Source organism: Eleutherodactylus coqui, chromosome 3 (genome assembly GCF_035609145.1).
Source record: "Eleutherodactylus coqui strain aEleCoq1 chromosome 3, aEleCoq1.hap1, whole genome shotgun sequence".
In the NCBI taxonomy this organism is placed as follows: domain Eukaryota; kingdom Metazoa; phylum Chordata; class Amphibia; order Anura; family Eleutherodactylidae; genus Eleutherodactylus; species Eleutherodactylus coqui.
Window position 1 is genome coordinate 266,689,067 of NC_089839.1, and position 11,158 is coordinate 266,700,224.

Sequence of the window (11,158 nt, forward strand, 5' to 3'; positions counted from 1 at the left end):
CTGTGTGCATTACCCCTGTTCTATGACATCCCTGTGTGCATTATCCTGGTACTATGACATCACCGAGCATTAATCCCAGTACTATGCCATCACTGTGTGCATTATCACTTTATTGTAACACCACTGTGAGCATTATCCCGGTACTCTGACTTAACAGTGAGCATTATACCTGTACTGTGACATCAGTCGTGAGCATTATCCCTACACTGTGACATCATTGTGAGCATTGTCCTTGTAGTGATATCATTGTGAAGGTTATCCCTATACTGTAATATCACATTGAGGCTTGTCCCTGTACTGTGACATTGCTGCATTCATAATTACTTTATTGTAACACTATTATGAGCATTTCACGTACCAATTGCAGAAGTGTGACCTGGCCTGACCGCTGGTCTCCGGACCTGAACTTAGAGCATTATGTAAGACAGATGGAAGAAAAGTTAGTGTGGTTAACCCTTATCCCTCTACTGTGACATCAGTTGCGCGCATTATCCCTGTACTATGATATCATTGTGTGCATCATCCCTGCACTGCAATGTTATAGTATGCATTAAAGGGTGCAGCAACCCGGGGATCATTCGCTCACATCACAGGTAGACACCAATGGGTTAAACTCCAAATTCTGATTTATTTTCACAATTCTCAGCAATATTAGCTTGTTCCAGCACAGCTCTTCAGCAGATAAACTTAAATGTCCTTTTGTTTCATATAGTTCAATATATAGTCCATCTGTGTTTCTCACCCACTCTCCAGGGCAGCTTCATACAGTTGTCTTCAGGACTCACTCTGCTTTTCCTCAGGACGGTTTCACTCCAACCTTCCTGAGGCACATGAACAGTCTCTTCAGCGTCCAGGTCTCTCTCCAGACCTTTTGTTCCCAGTCCAGGTCTCCCTCTGGATCTGTCTTAGGCTCTCAAAGCCCAGGTCCCTCTCACTGGACCTCTCTGGCTCACAACCCAGGTCCCTCTCACTGGACCTGTCTCTGGCTTGCAGCCCACTTCACCTCTGACTGCAGCAGGAACAAACACCTTTATCCTCCTTACTGACCACACCTGTGGGTGTTTTCCCCTTGTCTCAAGCACCAGACCGCCTGTCTGTTGCCCCCTACAGGCCATTCTCTGTAGTGCGCCTCTACAAGGGGTTATCAGAGTTGTAGGTTTTTTACTAAAACCACTTTCCCGTGCAGTAAAATAACTAACCAGCATATACTCATGTTAAAGTATTCAGCTGCTTTTAGGCAATATTCAAGGTTATTGCAGGCTCATCAGTTAGTGAATCCAAATTATGGTACATCAGAGACGTCAACACAGAAACAACACTTGTGAGTTTCTGGCATTTCTTCTACTTTATTGTTTTAATGCAAGAGCTTATATAGTGTAACAACCCCCCACAAGGTTAAACAATGTAAAGTTGGCAGCATGTGTGATTACAAAGGTTAATTATGAAAAAGCTGCATGATCAGCATCTGATACCTTGTTAGTAAAACAATGCATGTCTTTTGTACACGTACTTCTTGCTATGCACATGGCACAAATGTTACGCACGTGACACTACTGCATGAAATATAACTCAGTACTTTTATATTTTCAATTGAAATCTAGTGATAGTACTGCATAAAATTTAATTCCATACTTTCACACTCACCTCTACCTATTCCCACTGTGTTCTGTGCAACCACACCGGGTCTCTCCTCTGTTCCAGCCTGTTTACAATTAAAACAAGGACAGCGCTCCAAGGGCAAAATATAAATAAAATCTACATTTTCCAAACTGGAGGGGACTCACCTGGTATGACTAGTGTACCCATAAAAGGCAGGTTGTCACACCTCAGTCCAAATTGCTCCACACAATAAATTCACCAAATAGGCCCCTCAGGTCATCCAATAAAGGAGAGCATCAACAGGGCATCCGAAGGAGAAACCACCTCGGTCATAAATGTACAAGGCCATAAAGAAAATAAATCTCAGCGCTTTAAGGGTCAAATCGCCAGATCAGAATGGTAATTAGCAGTATAAAATAGAGAGAACTTAATTCGTTAGGGGATAGTAAATTGGAAGATTCCCCCCCCCCCCCCCCCCCAACTGTGCGTCTTAAGATCCAGGACCACAGAGGTTAGGTGAAACCATTTATTTAACCCTTTCCAATCCACTGCCTGACGTCTTCCGACATTCTGATTGAAGGCTGTGCAGCTCAGATGTCGGAAGACGTCCGGATGGGTATTCTTACTGTATATAACTGGCGGCTCTGTTGTCGGGACCTCTCCGGCATGTCACATACTGGAGTACTGGCTCTAGCCAGCAGATGGTATAATGACACAAAGAGAAAGCCCCCTAGGAAACCCTGAATCCAAAAGTGGATTGCAAAGGGTTAAAGTACAAATAAGACAGGAAGACAGGGAGCCTCCTTTGTCAAGCACATACTGTGGTGGAAGTCCAGGATTCCTATATTATGGATCGGTGGGCTTTGGCAGTAGACAGTTGTCAATTGAACATTCTGTATACAAATATAATGTCTTGCTACAAGTTATGCAATAGGTACTTCCGCTTATATGAAATATCTGTTTTATAAAACTCTGCTGACAAAGATTGAATTTAGCAATTTAGCCCGTAACCAACATGTATAAATATATGTGACTGTCCAGCTGCATGCACTAATACGGAACTAGGAATCAGACATGGACAACCGCAGAAATTTCCCCAGCGACTTTACTGGAAACGTATGCAAATAACATGGGAGGTTTGTGCAATTTATAGTTCATGATGTAACATCCAATCATATCGAAGGAACCCCACGTGGCTCCAAGACAACCCACTCATTTCATCCACCACCTGATGGCCAATCACAGATGACCGGAGGATGGAAGAATTGCAAGATGCTTATCCAATAATTAAACAATACGTTGTATGCATGTAATTTTTGACCTGCCCAGATGGGCGGATTTGTTAAACTCTTAAAATAGGCTACACGCCGATCATTAAAGTAGAATTGAGGAAGCTATGCTGAACATCGTGTCAGTGTGGGAACTTCTTATGCGCATTATCAATTCAGAATTAATATGGAGGGCTGTAAACATTCCAAATTGAGTAAGGCGTGGTTCCGCAAAGGAAGGTTCCTCGTCAGTTGGTGGCCCGTACGGGGAGTGATCGATAGGTTCCATAGAATTCGGACAGAAGACACGGACATATGCGACCTTGGACTTGGTGGGCCCAAAATATCATCAGAACACGGTGAGATAAATTAATTATCTATACCTGTGTGGCTAAGTTCAGGCTCGCCTATGTGCCGTGCCAGGCCGAATTATTTGGATCCGCACGACGACAGGTACTTCTTTAAGTCTCGATCACTCGATAAGAACCTGTCATAAGATATAAAGGAATGTTTACATGCCTGTCGTTTTGAGAGTACTGGTCGGTTGGCAAGGTCAGTGAATTGCTTTAAGGGAGAGGAAGTCCCCGCAGGGGCCCCTTGCTCGGTTCAGGTTTGGTGTCTAAAACCTTAGAGTCAGGGGGACCTGACAGGGTAGTTTGACTAGGAGGTCTTGCTCGGTTCAGGTTTGGTGTCTAAAACCTTAGAGTCAGGAAACGGTCAAACGTCTGGACAGGCACCTCTGCTCCGGTAAAGTCTGGTAAAAGATCTAGGACAGGGGGGCTACCAGACAGTATCCCGAGGGGCAGTTTAGACTAAGCCAGCCGTACTGGTGCTCCGTCTAATTGTCTGTCTATTTGTGTGTGTCCACAAATATTTGTTTATTGTTTAAATGTCCACGAGTAGATCCCTCCGTCTGAGGGTAGATTGATAAACTGTGTAGCGACAGAAATGCTAGAGACTCTAGGGCGGGGCATACTGTGTCCGGCGTCTGAGGAGACTTCTGTAATCATAGATCTGGCAGCCATGATTGAAATTGAAAGGCAGCAAACAATGTACCAAGGTTAATTCTTACACCCTCCAGGAAAGTGTGGAAGGGGTGGAGAGTCAAGTTATCATTGATTAATCAAGCAATCTTTCTGTGTGTCCTACCTATATAAAGTTAGTGTGCTTGTCTGTTGTGTAGAGCTAATCCTGAGTTGTTATATAGGAATAGTTTGTTTGTTGGTCATATAGAATTAGTATCAGTAACTGTAGGAAGGGATTGTTAGCAATGAGAATGCATTGGCTGGGTTATAGCCAAGATAATGCACCGTACACAGCGGCGCGCTGTGGGTTTGGACTTTATAGGTTAGGTTGCATTATTGGATCCCTTCTAGTAAAAGACAGACTACTAAACTATATTGCTTTCGAATTGTTAAACGTTAATAATAGCATAGAAGCATAGGCTTGTGCCCGTAAGTGTGTTTGGAGAAAGGAAAAAAAGAGCTGCTAACTACATTTAAAAAGAGGAAGTGGAACTCTTAATAGAAGCGGAGCAATTCCTGTGCTGTAATAAATAACTACTGTTGGATGTTAAAACTACTGCGGATGGCTTGTTATGTAACCTAATCCTTCAGACAAATACATCCGTCATACAAATGTAAAAAGTTGTATGCCACGCACATCCTGAGGGGGCTTTTAAGAATACAGACTGCGTAGCCCACCAAATCCCAATACACCGTGCCCACAAGAAAATACGTCTATGTTTGCCAAGTCCCCAATAGGTGTTTAGTCCCCAATTCAATTGTAACCACCGCTGTGACAGAAGTTACAACATAATATATGTGATTTATGCATTAGACGTTAGAATTTCTCTAAGTGTCAGAAAAGAGGAAGTGAAGGTGGGCTGCAATGGCGTCTGTATTAATATACAAAGACACCAGCTTAGTGAATAGAGAGAATTGCAGTACATTACCAATCAGATGGAGATGTCCTGCATCTAATACTGCATCTGCCCGGTCGCCGGAAGTCTGGGACAACAACTGTCTACTGTTGTAGAAGATAAAAATTAGCCACGTACTCCCGTTATCTCCCTTATAATCCTGTCGCTGGGCTGTCACATGAGTAAGAGACCTAAAAAGAGGAAGTTACTTGCCCGGTAGTCCCAGCACAAGTAACGTATATTCACAGACAATATAGAATAAATAAACTACAGGGAGAAAGAGAGACGGTAGAGAAGCCAAGGAATAGGAAACAAGCAGGTAACGATAAGGCCAGGTATCCACAGGAGGAACGGGGCAGATTGACCCGTAATTTGTAAGATATAAATTGTGTGGTGCATAAGACTTTATCTTTATTGAGTTGTGATGGGTACCCAAGGACTGCCAAACATTGAATGAGGGAATAAGGAAGTAAGTGATTAGCCACACTCAGAGGGGTGGAGCTTGATGATGCAAGAACACGTCTCTTATCCAAGGAGGGGGTAAGAATCATAGATAGCCAGAAGAAAAAGTTTTGTTTGTTTTCTCCTGTCCCAAACTCAGCTTTCCACGGTTCCTGACAAATTATGGGACACCTGCAAGACAGGCATAGGGAAATTGAATGTATCGACCATGATAATATATACGAGACCCAGATACACACCCCTGGGTCAAGCAGTATCCCCCTAGATAAAAAAAAAAAAAAAAAAAAAAAAAAAAAAAGGGTGAAGGGTCAGCCACACATGTTAGGTGCTGTGTGCTGATACTTTGGAAAAAAAAAAAAAAAAAAAACTGCCAACCGGCCACAATTTCACTGTTAAATTCTCTTGCAGAAGGCTGTAAGGCCTGGAGGCCTCCAAGGACTAACCAAGTTCTGCAGGCCATACCTGTACTTACACCCGTTGCCAAATTCCGCACCTTTCTGGACCTTGTTTCATACTGCCACCTATACGACAGTATTGACACAAAAGCACGGAGGACAACCACAGCCATGAGGGTGGATCCAGTGACTTGAGGAGCTCCCTCATCTGCTTTTGCGATGGCAGCAGTACAGGCAATGGTTGACAAATCTTCTAAGTTGGTATTGGACTACCCCCTAGTGGTCCACACGCCAAATGACACCCAGAACATACTCATGCAAGTGCAACCCAAGCACTTAGCTCTGGCCTATTAGATCCGGCTACAATGTGCTCTTTCCATGCCTCCCCCAATATTGCTCTGAGCTTCCCAATGTTGTAATACCTTGGATCCGGCTACTCTTCTTTTAATCAGGTATTCCTGGGGGGAGGGGAGGCATAGGTGATTTGAGTATGGCGGATCAGCTATTTTTTAAATAGCATTATTGTAGTGATGTACACACTGTTAATGATGCATATTTTGAGTTTTCTTTTGTAGATGGTATCAGGGTGAGGATTGATGATTCCGAACCAGATATGCAGAGGTGACACAACAAGATGTCCTAAACGCAGAAGCTCTGCCTCCGCATGTCTCAGGGCAAGAAGCGGAACCGGAGGCCCTCACTGAGGCGTGTGGAGTGGTAGAAGGTAAGTCGGCAGCTTTTTACACTGACTCCTGGAATGCATTTGGCATAGCTCATGATTATGGCCCAATATGGAAGGCCAGACAGCTTGTTATCTCAGTAGGACAGCCAATTAAGAATGGTGCAGCGGTGCAGAGTCTCATTGAAACCCTACTACTACTACCTGGCAATGGAGAATTCACACCGATTTCTAGAACGGAGAAGCGAGAGATGACTCCCTCACCGACAACACAGCAAAGGCAGCGGCCCTCAAGCCGTGGAAGAAAGAAGAATAGATACTGACAGCATGAGTCAGTGATAAGACTTTGGACTTTGATAAAACCTTTGAACTTTGATAAGACTTTGGACTTTGATAAAAACTTTGGACTTTGATATGTCAAGGACTTTACAGTTACAAGTCAACGAGGAAAGAAAGCAGATGGGCTAAAATACGGGAGCGACAGCACAGGACGGCGTATGGCGAACAGTCAACAGAACTTGCCTACAGAGGTCCCTGTTCCCCCATGATGGCCCAACTGGTACCCAGAATCAAAAGCAGCGAGGACGGCGACACTGAACAAGAATGGGTGACACCTGGGTTCTCTGTAGCTGCTGCATCATTTGTCCAGTTAGCATGATCTTTGCCATGTGCGAGTCCGGACAGAAGTAAGGTGGCCATATAACACTTGCCTTGACCACTCTACCCATTTCAGAGATTGCCAATTTGACCACATTCAGCTCACACCTGTTGGGGAGTATGAACATGTGCTTGTTGTTGCTCGAGTCTTTTTCAGGTTGGAGGCCCACCCGGATACTAAGGTAAATGAGCAGATAACCACACAGAAATACATGAATGAGGTAATCTGCAGATATGGGGTACCAGAAGTGATTGAGTCGAACAAAGGTACACACTTCACAGGTGAAATAATGCAACACATCATGTCTGTTTTGGGTATATTTCAGGCTTTTCACACACCCTACCATCCACGGAGTAGTGGGAAAGTAGATACGAAAGGCAATAGAGAAAATGGGTAAATTTTGAATTGAGTGTCTTTCATTAGTTTTTCTTTTTCTTAGGAGGATACATGCCACAGTAGCTGAATTTGGGGAATGATTTTCTTGTTAATTTTGTCATAGGCCTCTCCAAGGAATTGTTAGTAATGCATTCTGCAGTCTCTGCTTTTCCCCAGGTCCTACAGATGAGTGTCACAATCTAACACCAGGTGACAGGGTCTATGTGGAAAAGTTTAAGAGAGAAACCCTGTTTGAATGTCCCTACCAGATGTTGTTCACCACCCCAACTGCAGTCAAGCTCGAAGGAAAGCCCACTTGGATCCACACTCCGCACTGAAAAAACTAATGGTCCTGCATATCCTTTACATGCTATAATGTGGTACAATTCCTCTAACACACACCTTTGACTACTGTACACTAGCTCCCTGTTTCAGAACAAATTAATACAATAAAATGTGCAATATGAAGCCTACACTGAGGGTGAGAATCTAACACTGCATCGTGGTAAGAGAGACGTTGACGCTCCAGGTGGTAACTTTGATCCACGTGTACACATAGATGTAATAGGAGTGCCAAGGGGGGAGCGAGATTAATTTAATTCTAGAGATCAGGTTAAAGCAGGTTTTGATTCCTCATTTGCTTTGTCACTGTTAATAATAATGTAGATTGGATGAATTATATCTCTTACAGTCAGCAGAGGTTTGTAAACTACACCAGAGATGCGTTGCAAGGGTTAGCTAACCAGTTAGGGCCCACTGCATCCATGGCGTTCCAAAATAGAGTGACCGTGGATATGATTTTCGCAGAAAGAGGTGGGGTATGTAATTTCCTGTACGTGTATTCTCCCTTTAATGTGACCAATGTTTCCCTTGTTTGAAAAAGATGAAGAGCCAGTTCCGATAATGCCAACCAGGTACGTTACCAGAAGAATGGAGAAATGTACCAGTACTGCACCTACCTCAGTCTCATAAGATGGACTGTCAGTGGACTTCCCATTTGCCTAGGGAAAGTGCAGAAGACCTTAGGTTCCGGCGAGGGCACACCCTATGGGGTGTTAACTCGTACAGATAGAGGGTATGGATGCCCGGAAACAAGCCCAGGGAATCCATGGCCTCCTTCTGAGGTGAGGTAGGGATCCCTCCCCTTTTAGGAGTAGGGACTTACGGGCAGTGGGAAAACCCTGACGCAAGGGTGAGGGGAACTGGACGTGTTCACCATTAGGACTATCTCCAGGAGGGACATTGGTGTGGGTGAAGATTAAGGAGTCCCACGCCGTGCGTACCTGTGCACGCTATTAGTATTGTAACATTATGCTAGAGCGAGAAGAGAGGCTCCTGGTGATAGTTTTGATCTACACGTATACATTGACATCATGGGATAGCCAAGGGGGGTACCTGACAAGTTTTAAAAATTAGAGACCAAGTTAAAACTAGATTCGAGTCCATTTTCCCGATCATTAGGGTAAATAAATGTTGACTGGATTAATTATGTTTATTATAATTAACAGCGGTTTATAAATTATACTAGAGACGCCTTATAGGGACTAGTCGACCAATAGAACCTACCTCGACTATGACTTTTCAAAATAGAATGGCACTAGGTACGATTTTAGCCAAAAAAGGGAGTGTCTGTAAGATGATAGGGGAGACATGTACCTACATTCCAGACAAAACGTGACCCACAGGTAAAAACGCAGTTGCCATTAAGAAGCTGACCGCACTAACTAAAAAGAGCAACCTTAGTCTGTTTTCCTCAGTTAGGTACCTAACAGGAGAAGGGAAAAATATAGAAAAATAAGTTTTGGAACATTGTGTATTTAGAACACTGTGATAGGGTTTTGCTAAGACTTTGCTTTATTTTATCTGCAGTGCACTCTGCTTATGTCCACACAACATGCCGGTGTTACAACGCCCCTGGTCCTGTTACCTTGCCGCCTCTGGAAAAGGGAAGTGGGAATAATCAGCTTGTAGCTCTTTCCTTCCAGACTAATATATATGATAATGCACTTACTAATGAGACAGGGGTTCAGTCATATTGATCAGTAATTAGATAGTCCTGATTTTGCACTCTTGTTGATGAATCGAGGTAACGTCAAGAAGGCGGGGTTCTATACAAGTTATGCAGTGTTTACCTGAGATAGTAAAAGTCGCACCTCTCCTAACCTGATTATATTTGTCACCTTTATAGGAATCATTCTAATTTCTGTTTGTCGTTGCATACAGTGTATTCCGACCCGGATGACTGCCTGGTCCACCTGTCCCACTACGATGTCCAACAAAAAGCCCACTGTCAGCGCAACCGTCGTCATCATGGATCCAGAATGTGATGATGTCGAACCATCCTATACCCCCATGGCAGTAGTAGGCCTAGTCGTCTACAACGCAATGCGAGTCTAGGGTCAGCGGTGGGGGATTGGGGTGGGACGGAGCAGGGCGAGTTTAGTGAAACAGATAGTTTCAAGGGGGGTCTGTGGTGGAAGTCCAGGATTCCTATATTATGGATCGGTGGGCTTTGGCAGTAGACAGTTGTCAATTGAACATTCTGTATACAAATATAATGTCTTGCTACAAGTTATGCAATAGGTACTTCCGCTTATATGAAATATCTGTTTTATAAAACTCTGCTGACAAAGATTGAATTTAGCAATTTAGCCCGTAACCAACATGTATAAATATATGTGACTGTCCAGCTGCATGCACTAATACGGAACTAGGAATCAGACATGGACAACCGCAGAAATTTCCCCAGCGACTTTACTGGAAACGTATGCAAATAACATGGGAGGTTTGTGCAATTTATAGTTCATGATGTAACATCCAATCATATCGAAGGAACCCCACGTGGCTCCAAGACAACCCACTCATTTCATCCACCACCTGATGGCCAATCACAGATGACCGGAGGATGGAAGAATTGCAAGATGCTTATCCAATAATTAAACAATACGTTGTATGCATGTAATTTTTGACCTGCCCAGATGGGCGGATTTGTTAAACTCTTAAAATAGGCTACACGCCGATCATTAAAGTAGAATTGAGGAAGCTATGCTGAACATCGTGTCAGTGTGGGAACTTCTTATGCGCATTATCAATTCAGAATTAATATGGAGGGCTGTAAACATTCCAAATTGAGTAAGGCGTGGTTCCGCAAAGGAAGGTTCCTCGTCAATACAGAGAGGATAATGTACAGATACCGTATATATATATATATATATATATATATATATATATATATATATATATATATATATATATATATATATGTGTGTGTGTGTGTGTGTGTGTATACCATATTATATTACCTTTATTTCAATGCATCTGTATTGATGTTAGTGGGGAATGTCAATGGCCATACCCCTCCCACTGACATAAATACAGATATATGGAAATAGAGGTAATATTTTATTGTATATATAATTACCATTGGGAGCATTATCCATATACAGTAACATCATTATGACCATTATTTCTATACTGTGACATCATTATGAGTATTATCTATGTAGTGTGGCATCATTGTTTGTATTATCCCACTTTTGCAACACTGTTTAGAGCATTATCATTATACTGTGACATCATTCTGTGCATTATGACAGTAACAAGATTCATCCAGTACAGAACATAGGATAAAAAGCAATAAATATTTATTGCCTTTAAAAACGTTATTCCAATACTAAGATGGATTGTGTATATTATATCTGTACTATGACATCACTATGTGCCTATGACTGTAGTATGACATCATTATTTCTTTTTCTTCGCTGTGATGCCACTATGTACATGATGACATGTTTGTGTGAA

General features: G+C 42.8%; 1 long non-coding RNA gene across 1 annotated transcript; it reads left to right on the forward strand.

The window, feature by feature from the left end:
- Positions 1-2,435: 2,435 nt before the first annotated feature.
- LOC136621707 (uncharacterized) lies at positions 2,436-10,410 on the forward strand. Its single transcript, XR_010791260.1, has 2 exons — positions 2,436-6,369; positions 9,227-10,410. It is a non-coding gene; the product is annotated as an uncharacterized lncRNA (long non-coding RNA).
- Positions 10,411-11,158: the final 748 nt, after the last annotated feature.